Genomic DNA, 11,164 nt, shown 5'->3' with positions numbered 1-11,164 from the left:
CAATTTCATATTTATTAATAATAGGTGAAGCTGTGAAGGTTTTGGCACAATTTTTGGCATACCCGATTTGGGGTTTCTTGAGAAATTTGGTGGATCTTTGGGATATTAGTTGTTTGATTTTAAAGATCTGATTAGAGGTTTGAAATACCATATCAAATCAGAAAAGGGGACATTTCATTGGTATCAGAGCCATGATCTTGCCAGCCTGAGGGTTTGTAGAAGTTGCAGGTCAGTTTTGACAACTACCCAGATCTTGCATTTCAGTTTTGAGAACTACCCAAATCTTGCATGTCATAATTTATGGTTGCATGTTGCTTCTAATCAGATACATGTCAAAATTTATGGTTGCATGCTACTTCTAATCGTTTTCATGTTAGTTCTTAGTGAATTTGGTGGTTGTAGAAGTTTGCATGTCAGTTTTGACAACTACCCAGATCTTGCATGTCAGTTTTGACAACTACCCAGATCTTGCATGTCATAATTTATGATTGCATGTTGCTTCTAATCAGCTGCATGTCATAATTTATGTTTGCATGCTACTTCTAATCATTTTCATGTTAGTTCTTGGTGAATTTGGTGGTTGCATGTTGCTTCTAATCAGTTGCATGTCAAAATCTATGGTTGCATGCTACTTCTAATCATTTGCATGTTAGTTCTTAGTGTTTGAAGAAGTTATATCCTATTGGGGTTACACTCTACTTTATCCAAAATGGATAGGTATAGTACAGAGTCTCAAAGGACACGATTTTGGACAATTGATATCCAGAGTCAAAATAGTAGAAAGGATGGTTATTTAGACATTCGAGATAAACTTATGAAAATAAGCCATGACATGTCTGAATAGTTGATTGAGCACCACCGTATAATGAATGACATGTTGTCTGACCCAGCTAAGGTGGATAAGTTGACTGGATTTTTATTTGGCAGATTTTCTCACAGGGCAGATGACACAATTACCAAGAATTTGCATGAGGAGTTTGAGAAACTAGCTGATAGCCAGGTAGAGGTCTCAGATTCTACTCTGCCACAGGAGGTGGTGGGAAAGTATATTACACTAATTGATAGTAACGGTCAACTTGATACTCAAATTGAGACAATTGTTTACAGGTTGTTAAAGGGTGATGCCATAGGTATTTAGGATGGTATAGTTACAATAGGCAGTGACTACAGTGTAGTGGGTTCAGATGATGATTATGAGGATGTTATTGTGTAGGATGGTGAGATACCTAGTAGAGATGAGCAGACATTGAGCATTCATGACTTTGCTGAGAAAGAGTACCAGGCACAGTTAGATGCTTCATCACATGAGGTTGAGGCTGGTAGTACTTTACATGATTTGTCCAGCCAGCTGAAGGTGAACAAAGATAGTATTGTGACTTCATTATCTCATCATGACAGGTATGTGGAGTTAGTTGGTATTGGTCATATTACTCAGGTGAGGAGTTTGCTTGAGTTACCAGTTGATTCTAGTTTATGGATATGGACTCGGGATTGTTATATTGGCGTTTGGGATTCAGTTGACTGGAGATCTTTAACACTTTTTGGTAGCAGTGTTTGTTTGGGTGCTATCATAGATTTGATTAGCAGATTACATGGTGCTGTCTTTTCTTGTGCCAGTATCTTGTCTGATGTTGGTATTAGTTTTTATACACTGGTGTTGGGCTTTGTTCATATATCCAGTCGACCATACTTGTTGGAATGTGTTGATCATCTTTCATATTTGGCAATGTGTACACATGAGTCCCAGGATCATATTGGCATTGATGACATCCAAGAGGATGCAGTGGGCAGTTTTGAAGACTTAGTTTCTTTGGGTACAGAGGAGTTGGACAGTAGTGCTATAGTTTTTGATACTCTGTATGTTGATATGAGCTTTAGATTTGATTCACAAGATATGGATGGTAATACTCTAGAAACTAGTAACTTTGAGGATACTCCTTTAGATAGTGCATCAAAGGAGGTTTGTAGGAGATAATCAAGCCAGTGCCATCATGTGTCTAATTAGTTGAGAGTTAGTGACCGAGATATTGCTATCACTTGCCAGCATTTCGATGCTGCTCATCAGTTGTTAGCAGTTTATGGATGGGGTTCTCCTACTAGTGATGAGCAAGGAGGCAGTTATCTTTCCTTGACAGAGTTCCACTCTTTATGGGAGGCTATTCAGATTTTGAGATAGAATTATATGCAGTTGGTAGCTGACAGAGATTATCTTATGGAGTGGGGCAGTACAGCATATGATGCATTGTTGGCCAAGGAAGATGAGGTGAGTGGGCTTACTGAGCAGCTTGAGGTGACTTCTGAGATTCTTGAGAGTACACAGTTGGCTTTCAAGGAGTCATAGTTTCATTTGGCTAAGGTGACCATGGAGTTAGAGCGACTATAGTCTTTACCTGATTCTATACAGTCACAAGCTATGGTGTTTGGTGATCTGAGGATGTCCATGGCCGAGATTGTTAGAGATAGTGGAGATGGGGATGCATCCATCCTTGATACTAACATTGGCATATCAGGTTCATTCCCACTAGAGTCAGGTTCAATTGAGTTGGGTGCTGTAGCAGATTTTTGTGGTGTGCCTAACATGGTGGTGACCTCTAGTACTAATGGCACAAAGACTAGAGATGTTGTATCAAAGACCATGTGTGATGTTGGTGAGCTGATAGTTGGCATGGTTCCTGCTAGTAATACTACTCCCTTCGCAATGTCTTCAGAGGTAGTAGTCAGTTCCAACTTGGTTAATGATCGATTGCAGTTAGTTACATCTGGATTGCAGTCTGAGCCACTGACTGAGATTGGTGCATTCTATCGGCATTACACTATGAGGTATGCTCATCAATCTACCTTTGATGACCATGTTGATGAGATGATGATACATAGATGTACTTTGGTTCCTAGTGCTTATCATCAGTTATGGGATAGTTTGATGCCTCGGGATGAGAGTTGTGATGGGCATGACATGGTGATAGGTCCTGTAGTTGACAGGTTGATAATACATGACTTAGAGCAGGAGTTTTGGAATGATGCTTCAGCAGGTGTTGTTATTGATTATACTCCTTTGGCTATGACATCTCCTAACTTAGCTGGTGATCAGTCACAGTGGGTTGTATCACTTCTTCATGGTGAGCTGTTGACTGAGGTTGGTTTTTTTTATCAACATTATATTGTAGGGTATGTACATCAGTTAGCATTTGATCCTTGTGCTGAGGAGTTGATGGCAGACAAATTTGGTTTGGATTCCATTTCTTACTCTTTATCTTGTAATGTCTTTTCACCATCAGCAGTGCATGGGAGTTATGGTTATGAGATAGTGGCCAGTGATTTGCAAAGTTGTGTTGACTGCAAGAGTTGTACAGTGTGTGGATTCTCCATAGTTGGTACAGTTTCATTCGAGAGAATTCACCATTGTTGTAGAGTTGGATTGTATATTCTGTATAGGCCAGTGGGATGCGTTGATGGTATTTACTGTGTTGGTAGTTTGATTTGTCCACTTTGCTTGAGTTCTGATGTTCTAAGAGTTTGTGCCTCATGGGTTTTTGATTATGGTAGTGGTGATTTTGGAGTTTGGTTGAGCTATAATTGTCAGTTTGATTATGGATTCCTCTTGTTCATATTGCAGAGGATATTGCAGGAGCCTGTGTTAATTGGTAGTAGTATAGTTCATGACTACATTTCGGATCCAGGTGGATTGATTGGTTTATTTTTCAGCCATTGCTTGAGGACAAGAAATTTTTGGGAGGGGAGGACTTGTCATGTCCCCTTTTCAAATAATTAAAAAATAATAATCTTTGCTAAAGCAGGCAGGCCCAAGAAAGTGAAGTTTCGGAAAAAGGGGGTTAATCTTTGGAAACCGTTGGACTAATAAATGAAAATTATTATTAAAATATGTTTCATTAATCTCTCTTGGATGTGAGTTACAGTTATTCCCTCTTTTAAGGGGTTTGGAGGCATTTTGGGCGGATTACAGAACTTGATTTTTGCTCATTCTTTGTTATTCTTTAGAGGCTGCCAAACCTGTGGAGAAGGAGACCCAAGAACGGGAGTTTATAGGTTTCCAGGGAGCCCCAAGAACAGGAGTTTGCAGGTTTCTAGGAAGGCTAAGGATGGGAGTTTGAAGCCATTCCATGTGCATGCTCATACAGAGTTTTCCTTTGTGCTGAACAGTGTAGATTTGTGGGTTTTTGGGTGTGTTTTTTGCATGAGTTTGGTGTTTTCAGTTGAGCATTTCATATTAGTTTTAGTTGCTGCTGTATTTTAGACTTTAAGCTGTTAAAATAGAGCTGAATATATGTATTGGGACGTGATTAAACTTCTAAGATAGATTATTAGTGTTTTGTGGTGTTTTCAGGCAGTTTTGTGTTAATTTCGGAAGCCCGATGAGCATAGTTTTTGTCCTACATTTGAGAACTATTGTGTAAAGGCTATATGGATCTGGAAATTTCATTTTTTAGGCTGTTATGCTGCTGAAATTTCTGTAAAAATTTCCACTTTCTGATTTATTAATAATAGGTGAAGCTGTGAAGCTTTTGGCACAATTTCTGGCATACCCGATTTGGGGTTTCTTGAGAAATTTGGTGGATCTTTGGGATATTAGTTGTTTGATTTTAAAGATCTGATTAGAGGTGTGAAATACCATATCAAATCAGAAAAGGGGACATTTCAGTTCTATCTGGATCCTTGAAGGTTAAGTTTCATTCTAGAGATAATCTTCTAAATGCTTTCAATCTCAAGTATTTAGGTGTTCTATCTGGATCCTTGAAGGTTAAACTCCATTCTAGAGATAATATTCTAAATGCTTTCAATCTCAGGTATCTAGGTGTTCTATCTAGATCCTTGAAGATTACGCTCCATTCTGGAGATAGTCTTCTAAATGCTTTCAATCTCAGGTATTTAGGTGTTATGTCTAGATCCTTAAAGATTACACTCCATTCTGAAGGTAATCTTTTAAATGCTTATCAATCTTAGGTATCTAGGTGCTCTGCTTGGATCCCTTAGGATTAAGGTCTATTCTAGAGATAGTCCTTAAAAGCTTATCAATTCGTTTTTGTATCATCAACTTTGGAACCAATCTCATTTTTGGATCATGCTTTCTGATTTTCTTTGAATTGAACATGCTACTCGTACATTCATTCAAAGGGGGGCAAAATGAAATACCCCAAAATTGGCTTACTGCCATGATCACCAATTCTGGTATATTTCTTATTGATTCTAAATTCCTATGTCACTAGGCAATTCTTATTTTGTTACTCGCTACTTGACTTAATTGTCAAATGTAGAAAACCTAAATCTACATTCACCATACTCTTTATTTAATTCCTAAAGTATTGAATCATATTAGTCACATTAAACCTACTAATTACAATTTAATTTAATTTAAAGTATTTACACTTTAATTAAATTAAATTGTGTCCTAAGGCTAATGTACTAAGGAATTAAATTTATTTAATTGAATAAATATGCCTATTTTAGTTAATTAAAAAAATTATTTAATTAAATGGAGAATCCTAATTAATTAAACAAAGTTATAATTAATTAAATGAAGTTATTTAATTAAATAAAAAAGTGTCTCTAATTAATTACATAAAATTATTTAATTAAATGGAAAAAGGTAATTATGAGAGCATATCTCATTCTATTAAATTAAATATCTCTCCAAAATCTTTCTTCAGTTCATAACAAGAAATTCCCAGTTCATTGCGGATCAAATTAGAAGTGACCCAGATCACCTACTTTTACGCTAAAGTCTATCTGCGTTGACTGACTCTTACACTCAGATCTGAGTTAGTTAACTCTCACCTTTAATCTTGACTATTGATTGAAATCAATTTCAAGTGTTGATGGATTCCAGGAAAGTCTATTTAAGAGACCCTCATCTCTTCATTTTGAGAGGATGGTTTTGAATTTGCATCGAATTGCTATTGAAATTCATACTCACATTTTCTCACATTTGCTCACATTTTTGCATACATCTTGCATTCTTATTTTAAATTCATTTAGCTTAATTATGCATAGGTTAATCTAGTTTTGTTTCAATTGTTTCTAGATTAGAATGCATGTTCATTCTAGATTAATCTGCACAATCATATAGATCAATTTCATTTCTTATATCCTTTCTTCTTAGAGGGTCTAGTTGCCTACACCTCAAATCTGAGGATATTAAATAGGAAAAATCCCTTTAGATAGAAGGGAAAAAGTTTCCTTTTTGGCTAATTTTTGAATGAACAATCCAATGTTCATTCTGGGATGAATCCACAAATAAAGACCGTGTTGAACTGTGTGTGTTAGCATAGGCTGCATTTTCACATATACACCTGGAGTAGTGCTTCATTTCTCTATTCAATACAATCTTTAATCACATATAAGGTTTTATCATCCAGACTAGCAACAAGGCATTTGACTTGAAACTTCTGCAATTTGAAACCTTGGATTTCCTCAATCTAGAGCACCACTTTTACCCAGTTATTTATTTCTTTTTCAAAACCCTCATTATTGGACTCCACCTTTTTGACAATTAAATTTTTCTCTTTCAAATCTTTTTCCAAAAGTCTAATCTGTTTCTTAATTTCCTTTAGGATGAATTGTAGCCATTCCTCAGATGTTATTGCTATAAATTATCAAGAAATTGTTGGTTGGATGAAGAGGATACATCCACCATTGCTGACATCTCATTTAAAGGTTGGGGTTTAGGGAGTAGGATGGAATTAATGTATTGTGTCATGCTTTTCATTTCTTCTTTTATGTCCTACTTATCCTGAGCATCTTTCCAAACTTTCTTGGAAATCTTTTTTCTTGAAGCTTCGAAAATCTTCATATCAATTACATGACTTCCCTTTCCAAGTTCAACCCTTGTTACCTGATAGTCTTGAGGAGAGAGGTTTTTAGGTGAGCTTCCTTCTAGTGGCTTGGCTATTTCAGCTATCCAATGCACTGAGATTTTTTCAAAGTTCAACCTAGACTCAGTTTTAGCCCTTTTAGTTTTTGAAGTATTTCTAAACCATTTACTAACCAGATCATCGATGGGCATGGACAATGGTACCAAGTTCATTTTCTTCTCAATAGAAACTTCCAGCCACTTGGGAGTGGTAGGTTTTTTACCTGTCATAGGAGAAACTTTTGTTAAGGCTAAGGCAACAAATTGATCACTAGTGTTTTCTGGAGACTTTTGAGAATCTGGGGTATTTTCAACCATGAGAGTAATAGGAGACTACTCTAAAATGATCTTCTTTCTTATGGGATCTAGCTCAACTATGATTGGCCTCTTTTCCTTGCTTAGTGTCACCTTCTTAGTGCTAGAGCGATTTACTCTTCTAAACTTTGGGGCCTCTTCATGAACCTAAAGTTGAAGTGACTTTGAAGTTACTTTAAGTTCAACTTCAGACTTAGCTTTAGGAGAACCTACAACAGGGTCAGCAATATAAAGGTCAGAAATGGCCTTAGGTTTTGGCTATGCCATTTTATGTTTAACTCTTGAGTAGTTCTTAGGGGCTGTAGGAGTGGTTGATTAAATATTCTTTGTCTTCAACCACTTTTTAGTTTTCTTCAACACTTCTAAAGTATGAGAAAATAGGTTATCTTCTTCCTTTCTAGTCTAGTCAAGCTTGGGGATGGGTATGCATTCAATCTAATCAACATAGAATGGGTCAATCATGTCCTTAGTTTCATCCTCTGTTATCCTATGTGTGCTAAGGTTTACCTTAAACATATTAATCTATTTGACTATCAACCTAGACCATAATCTTTTTTTGACTTCAAACTCATAAAGATAGTTGTCCCAATAATCTTCTAAATGAGGAACATGGACTAACGAAGATACATGCCCAAAATTATTCCTAGAAAATCTTGTATAATCAATTTTTTCTCTAGGATCATGTAGTTTGAGGCAGAAATGTGATAATGTAGTTTGTCTTAGCTTGGCCTACTTATATCTTGAACATCGGTAATAACTAATTTCACTGGGGAACAAGAAAGAGGTTGACTTTTTTGTACCTTCAGAGTACTCAATCATAGAAATGAGCTATCTATATATCTCAGATAAGGCAATATTATCTAAACAATAGTGTAGCAACTTAAGAGGTTCACTAGAAAAACCCCCAACTCAAAGATACATAAATTTAGGGAACTAAATATTAAAAAAACCAAAGATTTTGATAGCTTGCATGGATTCTTTTGACAATCTATGGTTCTTGTGGCCTTGAAGCTCAAAGACTAACCTCCCAAGAAAGACATCATTAAGTCTCTTGAATTCCTTGCAAGATTTGGTTGCCTAAAGGTCTTTGTAGTATCGATAAATTGTAATTTCTTTAGTGTAGGGCATGTGTGAAAGGCCCTCCCATTCCTTGGATGCTACTAGAATATAGACTAAGAAGGAGTATAGAAAGAATGGGCTAAAACTACTTACTAATATAAGACCCTTATGCAAAAAATTTAGCTATTAAATCTGCCCAATCTATGATTTTTTCCCCTTCAATAATTTTTAGAATGAAAAGGTACATTCAACTTTCCCAATGGAAAGCGTGGTCATTACCTTTGATCTTGTTCAAAAGTAACACAATGTCTACAATTTCCTTAATGAAATATTTGATTTTGAAAGGCTTAGGCAATCTAGAACCCCCCTCAATTGGCCTAAAAAGCTAATTTTGAGCTATAATGTTGTCATAATTATTCTTTCTATCACAATACAATAGCTTAGGCTCCTCAAAGGTCCAAGGCTCATAAGGTTCTTTATGAGGGATTCTTAGAGCCAAACAACCACTTGTCCTATTTATTCTAATAAGCACCTCTCCTGAAACTTTCTTTATACACCTAGTTTTGGGGTCATAGTGGTTCACACATTCAACAACCAATTTTGCGCATTCTAAAGTTGAAGGGAAAGTGATAGCTTCTAATAACCCACTACTAACTAAGTTCTAATGTATAGGACTAGAAAGTATCCCAAATTTTATGTAAGGAACTTAATAGGAAAGGGTTTTCAAGCTTAGGCATTTTGGGATGGAAAAGCATCATGGTTCAATTTGAAAGTTGTAGACTTATAAAATTAAATGAAAACACTTCAAATGAATACTAGGCATAGAAATGATAGAGTGGGAGATGATGCACTTAGGATTTTCGGTAGGGTTGAAACTTCCAATTTCCTTGCTTACTAGTTGGCATCAAGTGCTCAAGGTGGTTAAATGAGCACTCATGCACAAAAAAAGGTAATTATAGAGGATGATTTCTTGAAAATCCAAGGGCAGATATGAGTGGGTAGAAAGATTTTATTACAAACATGCCATCTATACTTTGATAGGATTTGCAAGGCTATTTGTAGTTAATATCTGCCACATCCATGAGAAGCTCAACCTTTCATGATGTCACAAAATCCATGCGCCATCTTTTCTCATAAAGTAATCATACTTTAGCATGATTTTTTATAATTACCATGATTATTTCCCTTCGTGTTTCCGATATCACCCTGAGGTGGCAACCATTTCTTTGCCTTGTCAAAATGAGTTTATAATCTCCTGATGCACATCCTATAAGAAAACAAGCAAACATTAGAAAGCATCAAAGTCAAAGTTGAAGTTGAAATTTGAACCAAAGTCCACTTCAACATCAACTTCAACAAAATGATCCCAAGTTAGTAGGAGAGGGCTTTTCCAAGATAAAGGGAGACAAGTGAAATCAAACTTGAACTTGAAGTTTTTGAATTTCAAGTTCAACTTCAATTTGCAAAAGGGAGGATTGACCAATGATATTGTGCATGAAAAAGGGTATGGTAACAATATCACACACACACACACACACACACACACACACACATGTATTCATACATATATATATATATATATATATATATATATATATATATATATATATATATATATATATATATATATATATATATATATATATATATATATATATATATATATATATATATATATATATATATATATATATATATATATATATATATATATATATATATATATATATATATATATATATATACATGTGTGTGTGTGTTTGTATTTTAAAATCTTCACCAAGTTACCTTTAATAATTTAATTTCAATGAATTAACCCTTTAACATTAGTTGGACAATGGTTACCTATCACACACACACACACACATGAACCCTGATTTATAAACTTCACCTTGACCTCATCACCCTAATCTTGAAAGTCTAATTAAACATTGACCAGATTTAACCTAATCTAATTTAAATAAATATAATCGTGCAATCCTAACCCTAGAAATGCCATGTAACACAATGCTAACCCACATATATATTTAATCCTAATCTTAACTCTAACTCAAACCCATGTTATATATTTACCCGAGAATGAAGAGAGGTTGATAGAATAACCATTTAAGTTCCATAAAATATAAGTTAACCTAGAAACATAAACCTTTAAACATAAAGTTATATCATTTTAACTCAAAAGTTATCACTAAACTTAAGCATGAATATTAATTTTCTAAATTTAAATTTTTACAGCATGATCATCACTTTTTAACCCTAAAAAATAGGCTAATTTATGAATTTCCTAACTTAAAACTTTAAGATCTAGAGATTTGTACACTAACCCTAAACATTGAATCGTAAAGATCCTTAAACATTATATATTAACTTTCTAGGTAACATTTCAATCATTATTCTACTTCAACATAAAACACTATTTTGAACACACACTCTTTTAACCCTAAGAGCCAGGTAAATATTTACCTCAAGAATGTTGAAACCCTAATAAAATTAATTTAACCTAACCAAGTAAAATTTTAACTTTAAGTGTAGCCCTAAAATTAACTCTAAGTTCTTAACACTAACTACATAGAGTTCTAACAATTTTATAGTTAACTAACCCTAACTCTAACCTATCATAATAGCTTACTCCTAATATAGAACACTATTTTGAACACACACTTGGACTTTAAACCTACAACCGTAAATATTTTCCTAATCTTAACTTGATAAAAATTTACCAAGTAACCCTAAAATTAACCTTATAACCATACATAATATAAGTATCATAATCATGATAAAACATTAACCTTAGGAATGTCAACCATAATCAAATTAATTTAACCTAACCAAGTAACATTTTAACTTTAAAGACATGTGTATTATTTAATTTATGTTCACACATGTAGTATTGTACATGTATATATGTTATGTTCTAACTTCATG

The sequence above is a fragment of the Cupressus sempervirens genome, chromosome 10, assembly GCF_028749045.1.
Source record: "Cupressus sempervirens isolate cs-2001-9-10 chromosome 10, ASM2874904v1, whole genome shotgun sequence".
In the NCBI taxonomy this organism is placed as follows: domain Eukaryota; kingdom Viridiplantae; phylum Streptophyta; class Pinopsida; order Cupressales; family Cupressaceae; genus Cupressus; species Cupressus sempervirens.
Note: the sequence above shows the minus strand (reverse complement) of the source record.